This window comes from Condylura cristata, unplaced genomic scaffold (assembly GCF_000260355.1).
Source record: "Condylura cristata isolate star-nosed mole 26May11 unplaced genomic scaffold, ConCri1.0 scaffold00038, whole genome shotgun sequence".
In the NCBI taxonomy this organism is placed as follows: Eukaryota; Metazoa; Chordata; class Mammalia; order Eulipotyphla; family Talpidae; genus Condylura; species Condylura cristata.
Window position 1 is genome coordinate 5,560,698 of NW_004567139.1, and position 26,653 is coordinate 5,587,350.

The following is a 26,653-nucleotide window of genomic DNA, read 5'->3' on the forward strand; positions in this document are numbered from 1 at the left end:
AAAGCAAACAACAAACAAGAAACAAAAACAAATAAACACAAATCTATTAATAAAAAAATATCTGAGATATCCTATTAAAGTCTAGTTACAAAATAAAACAAATACAAATATCAAGTGGTTTCACTGTTGTTGCTGACTTTGCACAAAAGTGACATTATAGAACTTTGGGAAACTTTTGGTCTACTGTTTTTCATAGAATTCCGTGAACAATTTAATATTTTACTGTTAGAATGGGTCCTTTGCTAGGATTTTTTAAAAAAGCTAATTTTTAAAATTTGATGTTACAATGTCATCTTTTAAAATTAAGGATGATTTTAAAAACAAAGTATAATGCAACAATAACTTGAATCCGAATCAGTTTTATCAAAATGCTTTGTTCTCCAGGAAATATGCTTTTATCATACTGTTATGGAATTGTATATATTATTTTAACTGAAGATCTTTTATTGACTAAAAGAAGCACATGTCCTTAACATACTAGGTGCAACAGTAATTTCATTAACCTGTAGGTGAAGAAAAGTAAGAGTTACAAAAGTAATGCAGATTGAACAAAAGGCACTAACCAGAGGTGTTAATCAGTTATAGGCTTTCCTTTCCCATATGCCCTTGGAATTGATATCTAAGGATCAATTCAGTCTTCTAATGAGTCCTGTGTACTTACAAAAAAATAAAAATCTATTGTGGGTCCTCTCTGGTGGCACAGCCGGTTAAAGCACAGCACTAAGAAGTTAAAAGCCACTTCACCATGAGTTCAATCCCCACCCTGGAGGTGACCCACATAGTGTGGCAGACCTCTCCTGACCCACCTGCTGTTCCTCTCAGCAGAATACTTTATCAATCTGCCTATTCTGTTCTCCACTCTGTCTCTGGTGAAGCCTCTCATTGTCCCTGTACCTCCGGCCTATACCCCAGTTCTGTGTGCATAAATAAATCTTTAAAAAAAACTATCAATTTTTAGTTGCTATTATAAATAAATGATTATAAATAATCATTCAACTTGGTGAATGATTGCTGTAGGTATGGATTTTCCTTTGTTCATTTGCAAAACTTTCCCCAGGTGAAATTCAAAACTGGATCCTATCCTCCAAGGTCAAGGACAGCCAGAGAAAGAGCCAAGACTCCAGAATGGTAGTGACAGATTTGATAAGTAGAATCACACAGGTGAGTCAGTGATCTTCCATGTTTTCTACGCCCGTATTTGGTCCCTATCCTTTTCCTTCCTGGCTCCAATAGGTGCTGCCCTGCAAGGCTATCCCCTGCCCTATGGCCTCTTTCCTATACCAATTTTGACCTCCATCTATTCACTATATAAAACCATAGCCATGAATAAAACAGCCTTGTTTTGATGAGATCCTTGCAAGTTCTTAAATCTTAGACCCCCTTCAGTACGTAGGAATTTTTCAAGCTCACAGGGAAACATTAGAGCATCCCTGTTGCCTCTGACTTACTGTTGGCTTTGATCAATGGGGAGGACAGGCAGCAGAATGCAGGAGGATACAGAAGGGAGACTGAAATACGTATATCCCCCATGTTCTCTAAGAGAGCATCTTAATTTCACTCTCTTCCCGTGTTCCTGTCAACACCACCTCACCATGAATGTCCCCCCTAGCCCTCCACCATTGCCCAATGGGCCACTATTTCCCATGCTCCCACTATTTCCCATTCTCTCATGCTGGTAGTCTTCTGCACTCAGATTTTCAGGGTTTATTCAGTTTGGCTTTGTCTATTCCATTTTTTATTTTATTTATATCCGCAAGTGAATTGATGTGTTCTGATGTTTACCTTGTTCCTTCTCCCAGCAATGCTTCACTGCATGTACACACCACCTCTCTCTGGTCCATTCATCCATCTGTAGGCACTTCAATTGTGTCTGTAATCTGACTTTTGTAAATAATGCAGCAGTGAACATAGGAGTGCATTGTATTCCTTTAACTCGTGTTTGCATAAACTTCAGGTGGATACTTAGGCGAAGAGTTGCTGGATCATACAGCAGATCAGGTTTTTTTTTTTTATGTTTGAAAGACTTCTATATTGTTTTTCATAGAGGTGGGTTTAGTCTACTTTCTAACCAATAGTGTGGAAGGGTTCCTTTTTCTTCACACCCTCACCAATACTTGTTAATTCTGGTCTTTTTGAGATGGATCATTCTCACAGGCATAACTTTGTATCTTCTAGTAATCTAGATTTGCATTTATTGATAGTAAGTGATGACGAGCCTTTAATTTTTATGTCATGTTGGCCATCAACATATCTTCCTTGTAGGGTTAATTTATTTAGCACTTCAGCCAACTTTTGGATGAAGTTATTTGTTTTTTTTTTCCCCCCATTGATTTGTATGAATTCTTTGCAGCTCTTGGAAATTAGCCCCTTGTCAGATGTGTGATATGCAAGTATTTTCTCCCCTTCGGAAAGGTGGCTTATCATTTTAATGACTGATGCTGTCACTGAGCAGAATCTCTTGAGACTGTACAAATTGATACAGTCCAGATTGGTTTTGCTTTCGTTCCCAGCTATTGGAAATAAAACCCCAAACACATAACCTGAAGCCAATATCACTGAGTGTTTTTCTTGTATTTTTTCCTATGTGTTTTATGATGTCAAGTCTTATATCCCAGTGTTTGATCCACTTTTAGTTAAATTTTGTGCGTGGTGTGTGATAGTGACTTATTTTCTTTCTTTGTTGTCCAGCTTTACCAGCACCATTTGTTGAAGAGACTCTTTCTCCTCTGTATACTCTTGGCTCTTTTTCTTGTACATGAACTGTCTATATAAGTTTGAGTTTATTTCTGGTGTGCCAATTTTTGATTGGATTATTTGTTTTCTTGTTATTGAGTGGTATGAGTTCTCTGTAGCTCTTGGATATTAGCCCTTGTCAGATACATGATGTGCAAATGTTTTTCTCATCTGTTTTAGTTTATTAACCTAAAATAAATATACAGGACGACGCACAAATCTTATGTGACAATTTACACATGTGTACATCTGCACAAGCACCACCCAGAAGATTATACAAAACATTTCCACCATACCAGAAAATTTCCACATGTTCATTCTGGATTACAAGCTTCTCTCTCAATCCCTCCCAGAAATAGAAACTGCTTTACCAGCTTTTTTCCCCTCGTATCTTAATTTAGCCTGTTCTTGAATTGCATTAAAATGAAACAGTTCAATTGAATTTTTGTTTGTTTGCTTCAGCTTCTTTTCCTCAACAGGTTTTTGAATTCACGCACGTTGTTGTGTGTATCTTTAGCTTGTCCCTTTCAAATTTGTAACATGGTGATTCATAAAAATATTTGATTTTAAAATTCCACTCACCTACTGATGGACATTTGATACTTTCTAGTCTTGTATTCTTATAAATCAAGTATTTTGTGTATATGAGGACGTGTACATTCATTTTTATGAGTGAAGAAATGCCTAGTGTTGGAACTGTTGGGTCTTGGGTAGGTGTGCATTTAACTTTATTAGACATTACCAAGTGTTTACAAATGTATGTAGGCTATTTTATACTCCCATGAGTCCTAAGGAGAGGTCCAAGCACTCTAGCTATCTGTTCTTTTGACAACAGCCGATGTTGACAGCTGTTTAAATTTAACCACTCTGATGGTTGTGTGACAGTGGCATCTCCTTATAGTTCAAATTTCAATTTTTAGATGACTATAGGTGGAAAATGCTTTGTCATACACAGACTGCCATCCTTTTGAGAAATGTCAAGTCATGTATTTTCTTTTCACCATATTTGAACTGATGCTTATACATACCCCCCCACACATATTTGAGTTACAGAAACTCATTAATAGTCTGAATAAAAATCTTGTGTCAGACCCATGCGTAGCAGGCAGCTCCTAGTTGCCAATGCCTCTCACTTCTTTGTTATCATGATTCGATGTCATTCCTTTCTTTCACATGTGAGTGCGTGGACCTGTGACTTTTTCTTTTTCCAATTACTAACTCTCTTAGCATAGAATTTATTTATACCATTATTAGACACCCTCTTTGCCCAAAAAGTACTAAAATGCTAAACATACAGTAGGTTCTCAATATTTACTAAATTTCATTGTGAAATTAATTTCCCACATGCTTGTTACTACTATACATCAGAACTTAGTTTGCTTGTTTTTAAGTTCATTAATAATGTTTTTATTGACTTATATTTGATTTACATGCAAGTTTCAGAGGTGAAAATACTCACAGATGGGTGTCTATATCATACCACAGTTACTACCAAAGTTCTCATACTCTTCACCACTATCATAGTGACCCGTGACACACTTCTATCTACTCAGCATTTCCAACCCACATCCCCACCCTCTTCCCCTCATGTAACCAACATCTTTTTCTCAGAGCCTGAAAGTTATTTTTGTTGTGCTTTGTTAGTTTATTTGCTTTGTTTATTTACATTCCACATATGGGTGAAACCATCCTCTATTTATCTTTTACTTTCTGAATTATATCCCCTTGCTTTTAAATGAAAACTAAGATGAGTCTGCTTCTAAGTTTGTCTTTGAGCACACACACAACTGTGCTGAGTCTTGGTTTCCTGCAGGCATATTAGTATCTGGTCTAAGATACTCATTTTTAGGATTAAATTGAGTTAAGTGCTATAAATTGGGTAAATCAAACTATGGAGTCTTGAAAAACAAATATCAGATCCTTTAGAACAAAACATTATTTAGGCAAAACTTCTTAGTGAACTTACAATATTATATAAAAATTACAAAGATCCAGTGTTAGAACATTTCCATTATCACTAGTCTACCCCTACAAAAGACATATTGCTAATTTCTTTTCTGTAGTCAGTTTGTTGCTCAGTGTAGCATCTCAGTGTAGTTCACATATTGGCTCTTGTGAATAATGCTTCGATGAATGTGTGAGAACAGAAATCTCTTTGAGATGCTGATTGGATCTCTTCTGTATAATATACCCACTGAAGGGCTTGCTAAATGGAATGGCATTTCTTCTTTTAAAGAAAACTCCATACCGTTTTCCAAAATGGATGCGTCAATTTATAATCCCACCAATAGCGTACAAGTGACAACTTTTCTCTTGCAAAAAGGATGTGATTTATGGTTGTTTTATTGTATTAGACAACCTAACAAACATGAAATGATGGCGCATGAGAGCTTTGATTTTCATTGTCCTAGCTAGTCATACTGTTGAACATCTCCTTTTGGCTTATTAGCATTTTAGTAGTAATTTTTATAACTTTTTGGAAAAATAACTATTCAGGTATTTTACCCATTTTTAAAGGTTGTATTTCTGCTTGATTGTTTACTTTTGCTTTTGAGTTCTAAGGGTTCCTATCTATGTTAGATGCTACCCCCTTACTAGACACCTGATTTATAAATATTTCCTCCCATTATAAATGTTGTATTTTCCTTTGCTGTGCAGAACCTTTCCGGTTTGATATAATCTCCCTTGTTTATTTTCACTTTTACTGCCTTTGTTTTTGCTGCCAAATTAATAAAATAATAATTGTTATGACTGAAGCAAGGACCTTAATCCATGTTTTTTTTCTTTCTAGGAATTCAATATCTTTAGATTTTAAAGTTAAGCTCTACTCTATTTTTTATTTGCTTCTTGCGTATAGTATAAGATTGGGACTCGAAATTATTTGTATGTGGTTATCCATCTTTTCTAAGACCATTTATTGAAGAAACTATATTTTCCCCTTTGTGTATACTTACACTTTTGTAAAAAATGGGTTCATCCTATATCCATATATGCCTGGGTTTATTTCTACATTTTCTATTCTGTTTTATTGATTTATGTGTATCGTTATGCTTATGTCAAATAGTTTTGATTATTACAATTTTGAAACATAGTTTCAAGTCAGAAAGTGTGCCACTTGTAGGTTTGCTCTCCTTGCTTTAACTGCTGAGGGTCTTTTGTGGTCCTGTGTAAACATTAACTTTTTTTCTATTTCTGTGAAAAATGCCCCTGAATGTTAATAGGGATCACATTGAATCTGTAATTACTTCAAATAGTGTGGATATTTTAACAACACTAGGTCTTATCCATGAACATGGGAGTCAATTATTTGTGGAATTAGCTAAGAATCATAATATGGTACAATTATGAGTTTATATTTAAGTTCTCCAGAAACTGTCAGATTATTTTCCAAATAGATCATTTCTCAGTTTTAAAATCTCCAGAAGCCTTCAAAGCTTCTAAATATTTTGATCTTTTTGCTATTCCTACCAATGAAGGAAAGGAAATTCCTTTGATAGATAGTAAAGTTTGCTGTCATTACACACACACACACACACACACACATACATCATTTATACTAGCAACCAAATCATAGTTTTTTCACTGTTTTCAAAAATACATAAATCAAAATCTGTAAGCTGATTTAGAGAAACAGCACATAATAGAATGTATTTCTATTCAATTATTATAAAGATTCTTAATGTCAAAGAGCTCCACGGTACTCATGAAGGGGTACTCACTTAATAGTGATTATTGAAATAGGTTCCTGGTACACATTTAGAGAATTTCCTCAAAGAAAGCTTATCCTTATAATGAAACAATATTATTAAGGTCACCATCACTTATATTTATTTCATATTTTTTTCAAAGGAAAATTAACAATCTTCAAGAGTTTTTTTATAAATTAAGTAGTGTCATTAGACCTAGCTGAGTGAGTATAGAAATTGACATGTGATCAGATGAGGTCTCTACAAAGCATCCTTTGTTTTGTCTAGAAAGTGACGTAAACATTTCAGTTATATCCTGGTGCACATGAGTATGATGGATTATTTCAAAATATTGTGTTGTTGTCCAATCACTGCGAATTAATGGAGCACTAAATACCATGAGGACAAAAAGACCAGGGAAACCAGTTCCTGAACATTGAGATCCACCTTAGATGCTACCCCCACAAACAATCTTCACTTGAACCCCACTGAAAAGGTTATAATATTTTATAACCTCAGTTTTAGTCCAAGTTCTATACATTCAACTAGTAATAGAATTAGAAACCTTTTTTCTCCGAGTATATATTTTTTCTCACTCCAAAATTTATGACATCTAAGAAATAATACATTCATTTTAATTGTTTACTTGTTGAACATTACTAGCTTTCTTGTTCTGGAGTGTATCAAATTTGACATAACATTGGAGTGAAGCATTTGAGATCATTCAGGTTTCAAACCTGAAGCAATATATATATATATACATATATATACATATATACATATATATATATGTATATATGTATATATATGTATATATGTTGAGAGGCATCATTTCATTTTGTAGAGAAAGAATTTCCCACATGTCACTATAAAAAAAGCTAACATTCTTCTGAATATTCAGAAACAGAGATGCATATCCTGACCCTGACTTACTGGGTCTTAAATGTTTACCATTTGCTCGAAATATGTGGCAGCAAAATGTTATCATTTTCAGTCACCGATTACAACATGGATCGCCCTGCCATCTTGGAAATGTTTTGCAAATACTTGTCTCCTTCACCAAACCACAACTTTATTTTGTACCCAGTTAAGTTTTCATAAAATAGTGTCTTTCACAAATGATTGTTTTTTTCCTTCCCATCCCAGAAAAATGACAGATGGGTTATTTTCACTTTGGGGGGAAATGTTCCTTTAGACTGACACACAATTACGTGGCAAAAATCCTGCTGTTCTTGTCATATGGCTGAACTTTGGAGAGTTGTGAAAATGGCCTGCTAATAATTACATCCTCACTGCATCCTCAATTATAATTAAAATAGCTACTGTAGTGCGCCCCACGCATGTGACTTTAATTACCTCCATTATTTGCTGCACCAGTGCTGAGTTAGGTCCTACAACTAGTCCCTTATTCTATGTGGGGAAACTGAGACTAAGGACAGTTAAATAATTTATCAATAATCTGTATCAGCTTCATTTTCATTACTACTCCCTCCAAATGTGATTTTAATGGAAAATTGTTTTAAGCCTGGCTAAAAACTGTTGATGTCATGAAAAGACAATTGGTGGAATTACTTTTCCTGAACAGGAACCGTTTTCGGTCATTTTCAGGGGCATATTGTATTAGCAACGGGGAGTACCCAGGCGCTGTCTGTCTTCAGACATAGGTCTGTTTGCACAAAGACATACCTGTGGTTACTTGGTTTATTTGTTTAACCGGAGAGTGTACACTCCTGCACAGTTTGGATCTGTAAAAATTAAAGGCTTGCCATTAATAGTTTCAGAGGTTTTGTCATGGAAAGAGAGAATGCAGGATTCAAAGAGGAGACAGTCATCTCTTCAATCAGTTCATCTTTCACAGGGGACTGGGGTGCAGCCTTGTTGAGGGAACCTCATAGGCTGCTTCCAGGTGAATCAATGACCCAATGGAAATCAGCGGAAGCCAGGGTCATCTCAGCAAGTGCAACCATAACACAGTAAGGGGGAGGGCTCCTGGCATAGGGTCCAGCACTAAACTTTTCGTGCAACTCCCTCTTCTAATCCTAAATCAAACTACGCCTCTTGGGCTCTCACATTAATAAGCGCTAAATCCACATGGTAGCTTTCAAAGAAGGGGGAAAAAAATCTACTTTCACTATTAAAACTTCCCTGAAAGCTACTCATGGGATTAGGGAACATACAGTGTTGTATTTTTTTTTTTTAACCAAGACATGTATAGTATTGAAGAAATAGCTAAAATCCATTGGATCCCTGAAACTTTTGTAAGCTGAGCTCCAAAAGAAACAAATTATTATTTTTTTTGTTTTTTTTTCTTCTTTTTTTTTATTATTACAAAAGTTTATTTTTACATCATTTTGCACATTTTTTTTTCCATCTCGATTGTAATCCCCACGGGTTTCCCATCACCAAATCACCCGTGTGCCACCACCATAGTTCCGTGCATTTCCCTCCCTTCCCTCCCCTCTCCCCCGTTTTTAATCCCATTCCACAATCCACCCCCACAAAATGTCTCTGGTATATGGTTGTTCATTATTTTTGTTATTTTCTCGCCTGGTCCATTATACTCCTGCTATGAGTGAAACCATCAGGTATTTTTCTTTCTCTTTCTGGCTTATCTCACTAAGCATGATCTTTTCCAGCTCCATCCAAGTTGCTGCAAAAGACATGTGTTTCTCTTTTTTGGTTGCTGAGTAATATTCCATTGTATATATGTACCACATCTTTTTTATCCAGTCATCTACTTTTGGGCATTTGGGCTGCTTCCATGTTTTTCCAATTGTAAATAAAGCAGCAATAAACATGGGGGTGCAGGTATCTTTTTCAATCAGTATTTTTGTGTCTTTTGGGTAGATACCTAGGAGTGGGATTGCTGGGTCGTAGGGAAGCTCCATGTTTAGCAGTTTGAGGAACCTCCAAACAGTTTCCATAGTGGTTGTACTAGTTTGCATTCCCACCAGCAGTGGAGGAGAGTTCCTTTTTCTCCACATCCTCGCCAACATTTGTTGTTGCTAGTTGTTTGAAGATGTGCCATTCTCACTGGGGTGAGGTGGTATCTCATTGTGGTTTTAATTTGCATCTCCCTTATTACGAGTGATGTTGAACATTTTTTCATATGCTTATTGGCCATCTGCATTTCCTCTTTGGAGAAGTGTCTTTTTAGCTCTACTGCCCATTTTTGAAACAAATTATTTTTATTAGAAGCCATCATGGTCAATTCATGTAGAAAATCCTAGCTGGTAAGCAATTTTTCAAAGCAAAATTTAGGTCAAGTGTAAGTTTGTATCTTGATGTCAAATAGCAAAGAAATAGCTAAGCAAGTGATTTGAGTGTCCTTGAGCACATGGGTGATAGCCGGCAGCATCCCTCAAGACCTCTGCTGGCAGCATTTCCGAGTGCTTGGTGCTACCTCTTCCTACAGTGCAAATGTGAGGGTACTCACTGTCAAACAGGCGTCATCTGAGGCACTTGGAAAGCAGGTCTTTGTGCTGTGTTTACAGGACAATCATGAGAAAGGGCAGATTATTGCGTATAATGGGGTCAGGAGAACTTGCTGAGGAGCTGAGTTTGACCTAAAGACTGAACATGTGTGTGCTGGAGAATGAGAGTCTGAATGGCAGACTCCAGGAAGCTGGTACAGATCTGGCTCATGAGAAGAGCGGAGAGGGCTGAAAAAGCAGAGGCATGAACATCGCTGGAGCAGAGGAAAAGAAGGGAGCAGATGATAATTAGGAGCAGGGAATACAAGGATACAGGGGTCTCAAGGAACACAACAGGGTGTAAGAGTTTATTGTCTCTTTTTGTTTTCCCTTCAAAATGGGTTTTCCAATGTGCTTTTGTTTGAGTGTTTCATTATCAGAGAGAAACACACCCTGTAATGTTTCTCTCTGAAACATTTGGATACAAGCTTAAGCTCATCTTGGAATTCACACAAAATTCCAGGCTTCTCTGTTCTGTAAAAGTTCTTTCTTAAGAACTAGGTCCAAGGTTTACAGATCCAGGGGACCATTTATATGGAAAGAGAGTATATGCAGAACATCAGTTATACCATGTAAAGAACTGATGTCTAGAGCAGAGAGAAAACTATGGATACTCCAAATTTTTCATAACAGAGAACTTCTTAACCAGAAAATGACTAAAACTACTTTCCAATGGAAATTGGAAAATAAACTTAAGGGAGACATTTCATGGAAAGAAATCTACCATAAAATTCTACTTAATTAGGTTTGTTTTCTTGGAATATAGGGAATAAAAAGATCTCTTCTCTAAAGCTGATTTTTATTTTTATTTTTTTTACAAACTCCTGTCCAGTTTTGCACATCTTTATAGTGGGGTGATGGAATTTTTAATTGTTTGATACATCTTCACTTAATGTTCCTCTCCCTGTTTCAAAAGATCTTACCTTACTTTCATTTATAATGACTGCAAAAACTCCATCCCTCAGTAATTAATTGTGACAGTCCTGATTATGTGTCAGTGTTGGGTGATTGAGAAAGTTGTTTAAAAAGGAAAAGGTTTTCTGCACTAGGATTTAATATATGCACAAGTCACTAAAGTTAAGTAAAAAGGAATGAATCATTTTCATGAAATTGTTGAAACAGTGCAGTGATCCTTTCACCTCAAAAATTTGGCAGAGACAAAATGAATGGAGTTAAATTTCAGAAATCTGAATATCTACTCAAACCACATATTATTGAAATTTTGCTAATTGTTTTCAATCAACTTCCTTTCATAGCACGTTTAGGTCCACAGCAAAATTGAAAGGGAGGCATGGGCTTTCACAGGCCATTGTCCCCTGCCCCATGAACACCGCCACCAGAGGAGGTGTTGCTAAAATCCATGAATCTACACTGATGCACCATTGCAACCCAAAGGCCTCCGTTTACATCAGTGCTCACTCTTGGAATGGCAAAGTCTGTGTGTTAGACAAATGTGTAATCACAGGTACCCACCCTGGTAGTACAATACAGCGTGATTTGGTTAAAATTCACATCTGGTTTATTGATACTACAAAAGGGCTTTAGAGATAACCCAACCAAAGTTTAAAGCCAGGAATGTTGATCATGATCACACATAGAAAAGAGGCAGTGACAGTCTTGGGCCACACTCTAGCCCTAAGAGCATTGGGGGTCCTCATTTTATGGGGTCGATCACCAGGCCAGAGTAATGAGGAAGCAGGTTATATGTTGACCTTGGTTTTATGTTTATCAAAATAAATAAGGATCAGGCTGACTCAGAAACAGGAAGGTGACATAATAAACAAGGGACAGATTCCAGTGCAGCACTGAAAATTCCCTTGTGCTCAGCTAATCACCCCTCCCTTCTCCGTAACTTTGTGACATCCCTGGTATTTTGACAGTTTTTGTCATTTTACCTTCTCCACAATGTTATACAGTTAGAACCCCAGAAGATGTAACCTTTCCTGATTGGTTGCTTTAAACTATTAACATGCACTTTCACTGTGACCTCACTTTTCCATGGCTTGATAGCTCTTTTCTTTCTTAGAGCTGAATAATATTCCATTGTATGGATATACCAGAGTCATGTATCCATTCACCTACTGGAGGGCATTTTGATTGCTTCTTAGATTTGGAAACTATGACTAAATTTGTGATAAGCATCCATCCATATGCAGGTCTCTATGTGAACACATGCTTTCAACTTAATAAATATCATGGAATGAGACTGCCAGGTCATAGGATAAGGCTACGTTTCCTTACAAGACATTGTCAAACTGTCTTTGAACATGATTGTGGCCCTGGCCTTCCCTCCAGTGATGAAAGTGGGCATCCCCGGCTCCACACTCATGCCAGCATTTACTGTGGTCAGTGTTTTTGATTCTCTCTATTCCAATAGGTGTATAGTTCTACTAATTCTTACTTCTTAAGATAAAAGAATAAAACAAACTAAGCCCAGCTTCAGCCAGGAATTGAAATCATTTTGCCAACTTTCTTCATTCTCTTAGTTTATTTCACCAAGAGTGTTAAAGTATGGCACATGCAATAGGACCCCATTTCCTATCATTCAGGAGCAAATTCTCAAGCAGACCGCGGAGAATATTTACTTTTCTTTTTTTTTTTTTTAAAGATTTATTTATTTATTCATACAGATCTGGGATACAGGCCAGAGATGCGGAGGGCGAGAGAATTAACCAGGGACAGAGTTGGGAGCAGAACAGGCAGATCGACGAAGTCCACTGCTGAGGGGAGCAGTGGGCAGGTCAGGAGAAGTCTGCCACACCATGTGGATCTCCTCCGGGGCAGGCAGGGATCGAACTCATGCAGAAGTGGCTTCAGTTTCTTTTGCAGTGCATTAACCCACTGCGCCACCAGGGAAGGTTATATTTACTTTTCTTAATTAACATTTTTATCAATAGTATGGATGAAAAGAGAGAAAAGTACTTATAAACACACGATTGTGTGAACTCTCCCTCCTCTTGCTTGCTAGCAATCACATTAGATCGTTACTATCATGCTGTCTCTAATGCTCCAGTAAAACCATGCTTGTCAAAACCGACAACTCCTTCCTGCCAGGTCCAGAAATCAATCATCTGGCTTCTTCTCATTAGACTTTGGCAGTTTCCGCACGCCACGCTTTCTTGTAACTTCATTCCTCCCACTGCACACACCTCATTCTGTATCCCTCACTTCTCACCTACTACAAACACTAGATCCCTGATGAACTTGTATGTGGACACAATTAATTAAAAGGGGAGAAAAGGCAAATAAGTAGTTTTACCAGGTCGCCATTGATGAGATTACCTATTCTTCCAAATGCAACCCAACAGTTGTATCAGGACAAGTAGAAATCTCCCATTAACCTAACCAAAGCATCCTTTGGTAACAGATACAGGTTTCATGGACTCCGCCCCCACTCCAGATACTGGAACTACTAATCCCACCAATGACAAAGAGAAGCATGCTGGGATGTGAGGGAGGAGCTGAGCAGCCAGGTTGGGATAAAACCGGACATGTGGGCTCTGGGGGTCTCTTGGCCTTGTGGCTCATGGCTGATCGTTTTGGCTCTCAATTGGTTTTCAGCGTGCTGGTGGCGTCCAAGTCAGCAGAACTTGGTAGGAAAATCTAGTTAACTTGTATTTCTCTCCCTTTTTCCCTCGGTTATTCCTTCACCTTTCTCCTTATAAATAAATCCATTATTTAACCTTTTTGTGTGTGTACATAATACGATTGAATCGTAAGTGTATGGGTGAAGACCCACAGACAGGCAACCCAATTTACATTGGGGTGCCCTATATCACTTCCACCTTCTAAACAAGGGTTATTTAATTTAACTGTATATTAAGACACACACACTATGCTAGTAATAAGCAGCCCAAAAAGGAAATCCCAGTTTATATGACTCAGAGCAAATATTAGCATTGGCTAACCAGCGTTGTTCTTTGTATCATTTTTCCAGATCACCAAAAGTCATAAATACTTCAAAGTAACCAATACAGGAAGAATAAACTAGATAAACTGCTTGGATGCCTAGTTTCATTACCAACAGCTATGATCAATTTACTTAGTAGGTTTCTGAAATATAGACCAAAAAAACAAATGTTTCCTAACAGGTCAGTCCTACTTCAGGAAGTATTGGGGTATCAATCTCTCCCAATCAGCCGCATGTATGTATGTATGTATGTATGCATACATGTATACATTTATACATATACATTTATACACACATGTGCACACTCACACATGACCATGTGTGTAGGTTTAGTATTCTAGGTCGAATCATTCATTGCAGACTGTCTGTTAGACATAACATCTGAGATGAAGTTGACACCCAGCAAAGCACTAAAGAAGGCAAAGAGAATAACAAACAATTAACTAGGTCTGGGTTCAACTTTATTTAGTCAATTATGGATCCTGGATTTCTCTTCCGAGACTATTGATTTAGCTCTGATTCTGAACTCTCTTGGATGCCACTTGGTTTAGAAATAGGAAAAATAAATGTCCATTGATTTTCTCTTGGCCAGTCTGTTTGAGGCCCTCTCAGCTAATCAGTTACTTCTACTTATCTTATCGGGACTTTCTAATTTCCTCCATTAAGAGATGTCTGACTTTGCAGTTGCTGAAATCTCTAAGTCTGGGTACATAAGGAGATTAAACTGAGTCACCAGACCCCTTGATCTTCTCTCCTTCCCTTTTACTTCCCCTTGAAGGTGTGTCTCTGTTTATCAGGCAAGATAAGGGGCTTTAGAGGAAGCAGGACTAGGACCTTAGAAGATGCAAAGGATCCAGTGATTTCTGCTACATGTGCAGAAGGTGAAAGAAAATTCCACATAGGGAAAGTCTAAAGAGCTCTTCAGCTATAGTTCATTATGCTCAGCTTATGAGAAACCTGAGTTCTGTGAAGTCTGAGGGTGTAACCAGCGTCCAGCCCTTTTAAAGAGTAGTGATTACTTGAAGTGTTTCTGACAGCTAAATAAATATTTTCTAAATAAAAATATAATGTGTGTTCTAAATGGAATATCAGGACCATTTTTAGACATGAGGATTGCTACTCTGGGATTCCCCAGCTGCCAGGTTCTGTTCTAAGTAGAAACTGCTATTTTCTGACTGTCGCCAGCTGGAAGCTTCACTGGGCCCAACTAAATGGCATTTTGGTTAAACATCCCAGGTTGAGAGCTGTACAGCGCTAAGCACAGAAATGCAGACTTTAGAAAAGCTGATTTTCAAAGCTTTATGGAAATATGAACACTAACCCAGATTTAGAACCTAAGTAAGGAGGAATAACTGAAGAGGCACACAGGGAAAAGCTTTTTATCTTGAAGAAAGAAACCCTATCATCAACAGCCAGTCGCAATAATGGTGGAAGACACAGAAACAAAGCAGTGTCACTGAATGGCGTGTTCTCTCACGAGCTTTAAAAGGGGAAGGTGACAGGAAATTAGGGGTGAGATACAATCAAGGACAACTTGGATAACTCACTACACTACAAAAAACATTGCCAGGACAGGTAGAGTCCAGAATGACTGAGAGTAAATACATAAAATAATGTGCTGTGATGATATTGTGACTATATTAAAGCTAAACACAAGAAACGCACTAAGTAAAATGTGCAAAGAGAATCAAAGTTACACTTCATCCCCATCCTCTTTCCAGAAAGAGCAACCATTTTATTCCTGATGTGCTTGTCTAGAAGTTTCCTATACACAGACAAGCATAATGTGCCATAGTGGTTTTCAAATGGAGATACTTTGGTCTCCTTTTACAGTTTTGACCAAGGTAGAAAATAGAAATAAAATACTTGCATGAGTGACATCTGGGATATTTGGAGCAAGAGATGTAAAGAGATGATCTCTAGGCAACACTCAGAAATTGTTAGAATTGTGGTGAACCGGAGACATAAAATTTCATTTTACATTTTAATTACTTGGTAGTTTTCCATGTTCGACCTACTACTAAGGTATAATGGTATTATCTGGGACGGTTATGTTTGAATGACTTATAGAATCTAGCATGGCCATCAAACAGTTTCCAGTTCAAGGGTCTACATGCTGTGAATAATACAATCCCTATTGTGTAGGGCACTTTTACCTTTAAAAAAATAATAATAAACACTTCAGAAAAAGCACATCTATTAAGCTTTAAATGAATGTAAGTTGTTAAATAGATAATAATAATAATTACCCATGTGGTTAACTAACACTTATGTTCTTGTCCATTTCTTTTTTTCTTAAATGTTTAAGAGTCACAAAACCCTGTTGCTATAACAATTGAAGAGAAAACTGAAGCACAGAGATGTTTAGTAACTTGCCAAGTCACACAGCTAATTAGTTTGGGTCTGGGCTCTGAGCCCAGGCTTCCAGGCTTTCTGGCTCTGGAAACCACATTATTAATCATGATGCTTCACTGCTGTAGCACACAATGGAGTCATAAATAATAAGTAAGTCAAGATGCAAAATAGGAAAAGAGTTGTAAGTGATAAATGTAAAGTTTCACAGCAGATTCCAAAAACTTTATTACTTCAGTTATAGCCTGGCACCCTCTGGGGTTAATATAGTCAATGCAATCCATATCAGTTTCTGCTATCTCCAAGTTACCAATATGCCCACTTCACCAGGGTGAGGGGTACAAGCCCATGCTGCAGAGGTTGGCATTACACTGGCCACCCCGTGACCATCAGGGCTTGGGTATAAAAGTCTTCCCTAAGCCACTTTCAAGTGGACTCTGGAAGTCTGAATGAGGTGCATGATTACTTAACTCCTGCCTCTGGTTTAGCCAGATTGCAAAGAATTCGAGTACTCCACTACATAATGGACTTGGGTTTCTGAAAATATTCAAAGAGTGATCAACTGATTATCTAAGTCACATATCCCTCAAGGAACTTTGGCATAACTTCTACACCAGTGTTCAGTGCTAAGTTGATAAGCAGAAGTAGTTTGGAATTGGAAGTCCTGAGAATGGGAGGATATTGATAGATTGTCCCCTGCAGGGGTTACCTGTAGTCAAAAATCAGAGGTAGTGATCTCGGGTGTCCTTCAGACTTTTCTTACAATGACCAAAGCAGAATCTGTGGTTGCAACATGCATTAGGTGCCTTGAGACCAGGTGGATACTGTGTTTCCTCCCCTTTTGCATGCCCAGTTTAATGGATACAAGGAATCCAGGAGAAGCCCCTGTAGAGCTGTTTAGGGCTGCTGTGTTAGCACCAGCGGTGACCGACTAGGGAGGTGCACATGTATAAATTAATTAGTGGCACCACTTTGGAAGACCATGCTTCAAGGGAGAGACTCCGAGCAGAAGCAAGAGCCCCCGGGTACTTTCCAGAAAGTACATGTGGAGTACTTCCAGGGAGGTGTGATTAGTGAGAGCTAAACAGGTTCTCAGAATTGAGCTGCGCCCCAGCAGGAATGAAGACAGGGAGAACAAGGTTCATCTTCAACTACATCCACCTGTGCACATGAACGGGTTAGCTCTGTGCATTGTGCATTGACTCAGCCGAGGCTCCCCAAGTCCTCAATGAAGGACTCCAGGATGTTAAGAGGGTTCCATCCTATTGAGTCATACATCCAAATGAACTACTAATGTCATTACACAAGTATGGGAAAGTACACATTTGTGTATTCCTGAAGTATAAATGTTCAGTTTTAATTTACTCTATATAGTCTAGTATCAAATCCATGAGAAAGATGCAATAAAATTTTAAATTTGAATGGAAGGAGAATGTTCCTGTACAAACAGAAGTTCCGATGACCCCTTGATCAGATCAACATCAAAAGATACAAAAAGAAAATGTATAGGCATTCACCAGAGTGGTCAAACTTCTGATCTCCATCTATTTTTGTGAATCAGCTCTGCCCCTAGGTTGAAATATTGTCATTTTCTTATAGGATTGCCCCATCCCCAAATTTTAGCAGGATCATACTAATTACCCACCTTCTGAAAGTGAAGGAAGATGGTTTTTGCACAATAATAGGACATGTTTGGGGACCTGGCCTCATCTCACAAGAGAGATTATGGACACAGGTGGTTAGTGTGTCTTGCCTTTTTCTTCTTAACACTAAGCTCTAATACTAAGTGTATTATGCAATTAAAACTTCTATTAGTGGGCTCTTCCTGGTGGCACAGTGGGTTAAAGTACCGCATTACGAAGCTCCCCGAAGCTACCGTGGCACAAGTTCGATCCCCAGCCAGAGAGTGACCCACGTGGTGCAGCAGACCTCTCCTGTCTCCCCGCTGCTCCACTCAGCAGTAGATTTCAGTAGATCTCTCTTTTCTGTTCTCCATTCTGTCTCTGGTGAATCCTCTGCATCTCTGGCCTATACCCCAGTTCTGTAAGCATAAATAAACAATTCTTAAAAAAAAAAAAAACTTCTGTTAGCATAGCAAGATCATTTCTGTGTGTGTGTGTGTGTGTGTGTGTGTGTGATGGAAGATTCCAAACATATCTTGCTATTACAGTTCAGTTGTGAAGGAAATATAATTGCAGTAATAATAGAAATAAGAGTCACCAAGAAGCATCATATGACTTTTAATAATCCCATTGATGGCCTAGATTTGATGTCATGGTTTAATAAGTGGTTGTTATTTTTCCCCTGAGAAAATGACTAATGTCTCCTCTGTTAGAAAGCACTTTTCAGCAACTACTATTTACAGAAAAGGTAAAAGCATTCATGAATTTTTAATGAATCGAGTGACTTACAGCAATAAAAAAGAAAGAAAGAAGGTGAGATAATTAAAAGGTAAAGAAGAGAAGTTCTTTTCTGGAGAGCTAAGAACACCCAGTTAGTTTCTTTTGATGATTCAGGTTGTGTTCCGTTCCTAAAGTGACTTCTGTTTCTCATTAGAACTTTCCATGAAAAGTTATGTTTAAGCCCAAGTTACAATACAGCTCCACAAATTTCCAAGGTTTTCTACTTAACACTGGGACTGAAAAAAAAAAACAGTATTACTTTACCACTGGCTACATTAAAATGCAAGGCTGTTTCATCTTCTAAACCAGGTGGATGGTGAGAATTGATGAGTGTTTTCAATTTGGTAGGACGCAGTTATTTCATAAGTTTTTTAAAGATCTATTTTACTTATTTATGCATACAAGAACTGGGGTACAGGTCAGAGGTGGGGGTGACGAAAGGACTCACCAGAGTCAGAGTAAGGAGCAGAGTGGGGAGCAGAAAGGCAGATCCACTGAAATCCACTGCTGAGGGGAGCAGCGTGGAGACAGGAGAGGTCTGCTGCGCCCTGGGGGTCGTCTCCTTGCCAAGGATCGAACTCATGCTACAGTGGTTGGCCATAGCTTGACAGCCTTCAGACTTTAACCCCTGTGCCACCAGGGAGGAGGCCCAGTTTCATAAAACATAAAATGTTTTATCATCCAAACACTGGCTTGTAACTTGGGGATGTTCGGGAAAATTATTTCCCAAATAGTGGGAAAAAAGACAAATGTTAATCAAACCACTGCCCTTACATGCGTCAGTTTATTAAGTGTTCTCTGTGCCCTTGCGGCAAGCAACTTAGGGAAGTTTACGACTGCAGTTATAATCAGCAGTTAGTAATTATCAATTAACATCCAGCCATCTTGCTCCAAAATACAATTAACACCCAGAATTGAGGCACTCCGGGTTTTTCCTCAGGTCTTCTTCAGAAAGCTTAGAAGCTTAGATTTCAAGAAAGATTACACAATTCCCATTATCTTTATGACTAACCATTTATAACGTTAAAGATTAGATTAAATTAAACCCAGGGCCCTGCCTGGTGGTGGAAGGAGTTAAAGTTTGGCACTGTAAAGGGAGCCACAGCCGCTTTAGTGAGTTTGACCCCAGCCAGGAAGTGACCCACAGGGCGCGGCAGACCTCTCCAGTCTCCTCCCTTCAGCAGTGAACTTCATCAATCCGCCTGTTCTGCTCCCCACTCTGTCTCTGGTGAATCTTCTCACCCCTGCACCTCTGGCCCGTACCCCAGTTTCTGTATGCATAAATAAATTTAAAAAAATCTCTCTCCTTCCATTATTGCCTTTTATTATTTTTTTCATTTGTGTCCCTGAAAGCCACATTCATACATTTCTCCCTTTAACATATTTATCCATCTGATTTCCAAGTCATAAAATATTTCCATTTAGAAATGGAGCTTATTAAAATCCAATATTCTCTATCTAAAGTCCTAGTTTTTCTTCCTTCTTATTTCCTTGGAGCTTATTTAAGTTTTACCTTTGCCAAGCTAAGGCAGATCGAAATTTGTGTTTCTGAAACATCATTATTTTGCTAGAGATTTGACTTGAAGGAAGTGTGGATGGGGAAAGGAAAGGAAAATTCTACATGAATTCAGGTGAGAAATTAAACTTGCAGACCTATTACAGACGTTCTTACAAGCCGTGATTATCCTATGTCTGGACACACTACTCTGAATTTTGTGTTCATTCCGGCTACAAATTTTCACTTTTTAAAAAACAAATTAATGTATTTATACATACAAAAGCTGGGGTGCAGAGGGTGAGAGGATTCTCCAGAGACAGAGTGGGGAGCAGAACAGGCAGACTGACGAAGCATACTGCTGAGGGGAGCAGCAGGGAGAAAGGAGAGGTCTGCAGCACCCTGTGGGTCAGCTCCCTGGCCAGGCACTGACCTCAAGCCTCAGCAGTGATTGCGCAGAGTGTGTGAGACTTAACACCGGCGCCACCAGGGAGGCCTGGGTCTTGTTTTCTAGATGAGTGTATCTCAAACTGTTATTCTCTTTTCAGCTCTCTGCCCTCCTAGGGCCTGCTCTGTTCCTTTGTGAGGCCTTCCCTAGATATTTGGAGACCAATATCTAGAGATGGGCCACACTTCTAATGGCCGACCAAAGCTTTGGCCAGGTAGGCACCCAGGTCCCTCACAGGCTGCTGAACTGCAGGTCCCCACCTACTGCTCTGCCCAGGGCCATCAAATAATTTCTTCATGAAGACCTTTCAGATTTCCAAGTTCCATGATGAGATGCTAAACTCTCCGTACTAATATCCTGAGAAGGAAAATGCTTTAAGACATTATTAGAAGCACCTCAAAGGAAGCAGTTGAAGAGGGAGAGCTAGATGAAAGCCTGATGGGGTGAGGAATGAAATGCCTGGGAAGGGAAAGGGGAGGCACTAATGAGGGAAGAAGCCAAGACTAACCCCACCTCCCTGCCAAATACCTCAAAGGTACCAAGTGAAGTGAGAGATGTGTCTGCTTATACCAAGCTTTTTGAAACCAATACTTTCTATGGGAATTCAGAAAAGAGACTAGATGTTAGCGTTGATGCATTCGTCTTATTCATGTGTACATTCACTGAAACGGAGCCAAGCTTTTCCCTCCTGTTTTGGCAACGGGTTCAGTTTAGAAGCAACCCATTATTTACCGGAGCTTGCTTTGTTGGTAAACTCCCCTAGTAACGGTGCTGTCTTCTGAAATCACATTGTAACGGTCAGTTTCTAGAAGTCTGCCATATTTTGGGATGTAACCAAGTGTGACAATGTGGAATCCTGTCCACATGGAAATGGAGGTAGGAAAACATTACTTCTAAAAATAATTAACTGAATTGGGACTCAAGTTTGAATACAGGAACCTGCTTAAATCTTCATTTTGTACCAATTCTCTTATAATCTGTTTGCCTATAGATGAAAGAATTAGCTAGAACAGGAGCCAGCGAGCGAAGCCCATTATGTATGCAGCTGTACAGTTTTCAGAATGGACAGGTGCCAAAACAGGCTGAAAATGTATCTGATTTTTGGTCATTTCAGCTGCCCTTCCTAGGTAGGGAAGGCTGAATTTGATCCCCTGCTATGCAAATGTCTTTCCTTTTCTTGCTGATCTTTCTGGCTAGGAGGTAGAGGAAAGACAATCTTTTTGTTACTGAATCACTCACCAATGCTTGACCTAGAGGAAGCCTCTAATATCTCTGGACATCTATTTCTTCAGAAATAAAATAAGAGAATTATATTAGGTAATGGCTAAACCTTGTAAATATGAGACTTTAAAGAAATACAGACTTCTGAACTTTATTCTGGAACTTTTCTTTTTTGGAACTTATATTTTGTACTTAGACAAATATACAGCTTCATTGATTTAATAAAATACTGGGAGGTTTTTTTTTATATTGTAGCACATACTAAATTTATTTATTTTCATTGTGGTAAGAACACTTAACATGAGGTCTCCTTTTTTAAAAGATTTTTAAAATGTAAAATATAGTATTGTTACTGATAGCCACAAAATTCTACAGCAGATCTTAAGAACATATTCATTTTGCACAGCTGAAATGTTATACATATTGATTACTAAGGTCTCATCTTTTCCTCCCTTTGTAACAAAATTTATTCTTTGCTTTGATCTTTTAGATACTGTGTAAAAATGCAAACATGCCTTATTGGCTTTTCAACGCCTGGCTTATTTCACTTATAATGTCCTTTAAGTTTCACCCATGTTACCATACATTGCAAGATCTTCTTTTTTCAGGCTGAATAGTATTCTATTGCTGGTACAACTACATTTCTTCCTTTTTGTTTTTTCTTTCTTTTCAGTGATTGACCTTTGGTTGCATTTTTAAAGCATTTGTTATATCATGTAATGATATTTTCTTCTTTCATTTATATTCCTATATATTAAATTGCATTACATCTATTTTCTTTTTTTCATCAATGAAACATTCACAATACTTCACATCTTGTGTATTGACTAGTGCTATAATGAACATGGGGCTACTGATATTTTTTCAAGATCCTGTTCTCAATTTTTTTGAATAATACTAAGGGAAATCATAACCATCTTCTTAGTGTCCTTTTAGCAATAATATTTTCATGCTAGATATTAGAAACTATTAACCTAACATTCAAAGGAGAAAAATGTGCCATGTTTCAGGTTAGAAATCATTGAGAAAAAGAGTAATTTAGAAGTATGAAGTGCTTACTGTTACTCTAGCCACGTATATACTAGCTAGTATATTTTTGTGCCACACATTTCCAACTCAAAATATTCTCAGCCTTTTTGTTGTGTTATTGTTGATACTGAACACATTGCCGGAGGAGCATTCTCATGTTAATAAAAATAAAGTACTGCAAAAACTAAAGAGAAATGTTTTAGGAGAGAGTCATTAACTTTTAAAACATCCTAGGGATATCCATATTTAATTATTAAATGACACAATAATAAACTATCAGAATAAATAATTGAGTGCATTTGAATTAAATGCTCAGTATGCCTGATAAATTAAAACATTCACCTTGCATTCTATTCATTCATTACCATTTGGAAACATTTTGGGTGGAGATAAGGAAGTAAGCTTTTGAATGTCAAAGGCAAGAACTGACACCATGAACTTGATTTTCTCAGCTAAACACTAACGATACTCAGTCTAGACCTGTGATTAAGGTAGACTATTAGAACTAAAACCTTCTTAGAAGGATCCTCTGAGGCTTAAGTCAATATATGATGATTAAATGCCTTGGCATTTTTAAGTATTTTACTAAACATGGGAGATTAAGGAAACCAAGCATCATAAATCTCCATGTCCCTGGCCTACATCTGGTCTAATAATAGAATTAAGAATTTGAAACATCTTAATCCTTTCAACTAGAGGAAGATGAACTCATAGTATTTGTAGTTCATCAAATACTATGGCTGTGCACTTTCACTTCCTAAGATGAAGATATCCAAGACTCTTAATCACACCTAGATGTTTTATAAATTAAGACTTTCAAGGACAGGAAGGGCAAAGTTCCTTTTGTCTCATATTGTTCTTTCAAAGATTGGATGGGAAAGAAAGAAAGCACAGAGCTTTCAGAATGCATTTTACACAGGTTCTAATTTTGTCATAATTTCTCTAATTTCCTTTTTTTTCTTTTTTTTTCCCCTTTCAAAGTTATATGTATTGAGATAATATGTCACAGTATATATCTTAGGGATATCAGTTTAAACCTCTGCTGATGTTATTTCATCACACCCATCACCAAAGCCCCGCCACCTTCCGTTAGACCCTCCTCCTCTTTGCTCACAGTCCACCACATCCTCCCTCTTCTGGTAGCCCCAGTAATAATACAATGTGCTCTACTCTAGTGTTCATCCTTCACATCTTTCTTCTTCCCATCCCCTCCTAGACATTCAGACCTATCGTCAACTTTCAAGGTATGTCTTCATTGTTTTTCCTATGATCTACCTATAAGTTAAAGCATACGATATTTATCTTTTTCCTTCTGAGTTATTTTGCTTAACATAAACCCTTCCAGCTCCACCCATGCTCCTGCAAATGGCATGAGATTTGCTTTTTGATTGCTGAGTAGTATTCCGTTGGGTATTTCTACCACATCTTCTTGATCAATTTATCTGTTTGGGGTTAGTTTATACTGTCCATTGTTTTCCTGGCCAGAACTCAAAGATGATTTTGAAGTTTATGTCATGAAGTTGTTTCCCTATGTTTTCCTCTATATGTCTTATGACTTTGGACTTACATGTTAGTCTTTTTATACATTTTGAGTTGATTTTCATGTATGGTATGAAATAGTAGGGTCATTTCATTCTTTTGTATATGTCAATCCAGTTTTCTCAACATCATTTATTGAAGAGATTTTCCTTGTTCCTTATTTCATAAATTAATTACCCATATAGGCATAGTTTTATTTCTGAGATCTTAGTTCTACTCCATTGATCTGAATGTTTGTTTCTGCTTCAGTAACATGTTATTTCAGTTATTATAACTTTGAAGTCTGGACATGTGACCCTATTCTTCCCTTTTTTGAGAAGAGAGATTTGGCTATTCTTCCATATGAATTTCAGTGTTAGTCATTATATTTCTTTCTAGAATGCCATTGACATTTCTATTGAGATTGTATTGAATCTACAAATTATGTGGGCAGGATAATAGTTTTTACAAAATTGATCCTTCCTATCCATGAGTAACAAATATCCTTGTGTTCCTTTGTGTCTTCTATTTATTTTAACCTATGTTTTATATTTTTCCTTGCATAGTATAAGTCCTTTATCTCTTTTGTTAACTTCATCTCCAGGTATCTAATCTTTTTGTGTGTAAGATTGTAAATCAGATGGCTTTTTTTTTTAATCTCTTCTTTTTCTAGCTCATTAAGGCAACTGATTTTTGGGGTGTTGATTTTGTATTCTACCATTTTGCTGAATGGTTTTATTGCTTTGCTAAGTTTCTCCATGGAGTCTTCGGAGTTTTCTATGTATATTATCATATTATCTGCAAATAATGATAGCATTACCTCTTCTTTCCCAATTTGGATACCTTTTATAACTTTCTCTTTTTTTTTTTATTTTCATTTGGTGAAATGTTTTCAGAAGAAACTAATGGCAATAAGCCTGATTTGAAATGATGGAAAAGTAGTTCTTCAAGAAACTCTCTTTTGACAATAGTATTGTTAGAAGCTAGACAAAGAAAAGGCAGTAGCAGTAACTTCAAGGTTGTCCATATTGGAACTCATTCTTCCAGAAAGTATTATCTCTGTCCCACTATTATTATAGGCTTCTAAATCCTATCTCCATATTTGCTTAAAGCTGAGCGGATGTGAAGTGAAAAGGGATGGATAGTCCCTTGTGTATAATAATCCAATGCATCAGGGTGGCTGATTGTCAGATCACACCTTGTAAGTTTCCTTCTCGTTTTTCAGTTACTACAAACATAAGCCACTATGCCCACGTCACCACAACTAGACCTCATTCCCACTTCCTGCATTAGCAACTTTCTTTATTCTACAGTACAAAAAAATGGAGTATGTGTTCTGTGTTCAACATTTGCATAATGTGTTGCTAAAAACCTAGGTAAAAAAATACTGATAATTGCCAAATGTCATTTCCTTTGTTTTGACAAGTGAGGGGTGAAATGTAGAACCTCATTTCCACCAGCAGAGTAAAAAACAACCTGTAATTGAAAGAAAATGAATTGAGGATGAAATATCATAGGGGAAAGCAAAACAGAGGCGGCAATTATGTAAGCTACAGGTTCAAATTAATTCATTTCCTTCATTACAGGTATTTATCAAGTTACCATTTTAGCTGAAATGATAGTCACCTAACAAAAATTCTTCACACTTCTCCTTCTATACTTTCAGTGAAGAGATTGATGCCAAACCCCTCTGGTCTGGACTATTTCTTCTAACCCTCAAATATAGCCCTAGAGAGGCTGACTTTGGAAGCAACAGAAATAGCATTACTGTCGACCACAAAATAGACTGTTTCTACTACTGGTCTGATCCATTTCTGGCCAATCTGATTTGTTTGGGGGTGGGGGTTAAACTAGGACCTAAAAGATAGAAAGAGGGATAGGTAGGACCTAAAAGATAGAAAGAGGGGAACTTTTTCCTAGTTCAAGAAAAAAAAAATGGAGTTGTTCTTTACTCCTATAAAATACAAATGAAAGAACAGGGACTGTCCTGGACAAAAGCAATTGTCTCAGGTAAACTCACTATTTTGATTTTCCAACCGTCTTAATGTTCGTTACAATGCCTTGTCTTACAAATTTGCCAAAGACCTGTTAGAAGACAGGACTGTACAGATGAACATGAATTAAAAAAGAAAAGGAGAAACATGGACCATATTTCCTTATTTGTGATATATTACAAAATCAATTCTCAACTCCATGCCAAGATGATTGCTGGGGCAAGAGGAAGGTTTGTATGGCCAGAACTCTTCCTCTGACTGAGTTATTCTATTGTACGGTACAGCAACCTCCGTTTATGTTAATGACTTTGACAGGGGTGGGAGAAAGCCTCTCATCATTTCTCACAAAGGCTTCATTGACAAAACTTTGATTTTATTTGAAAGCACTTCCT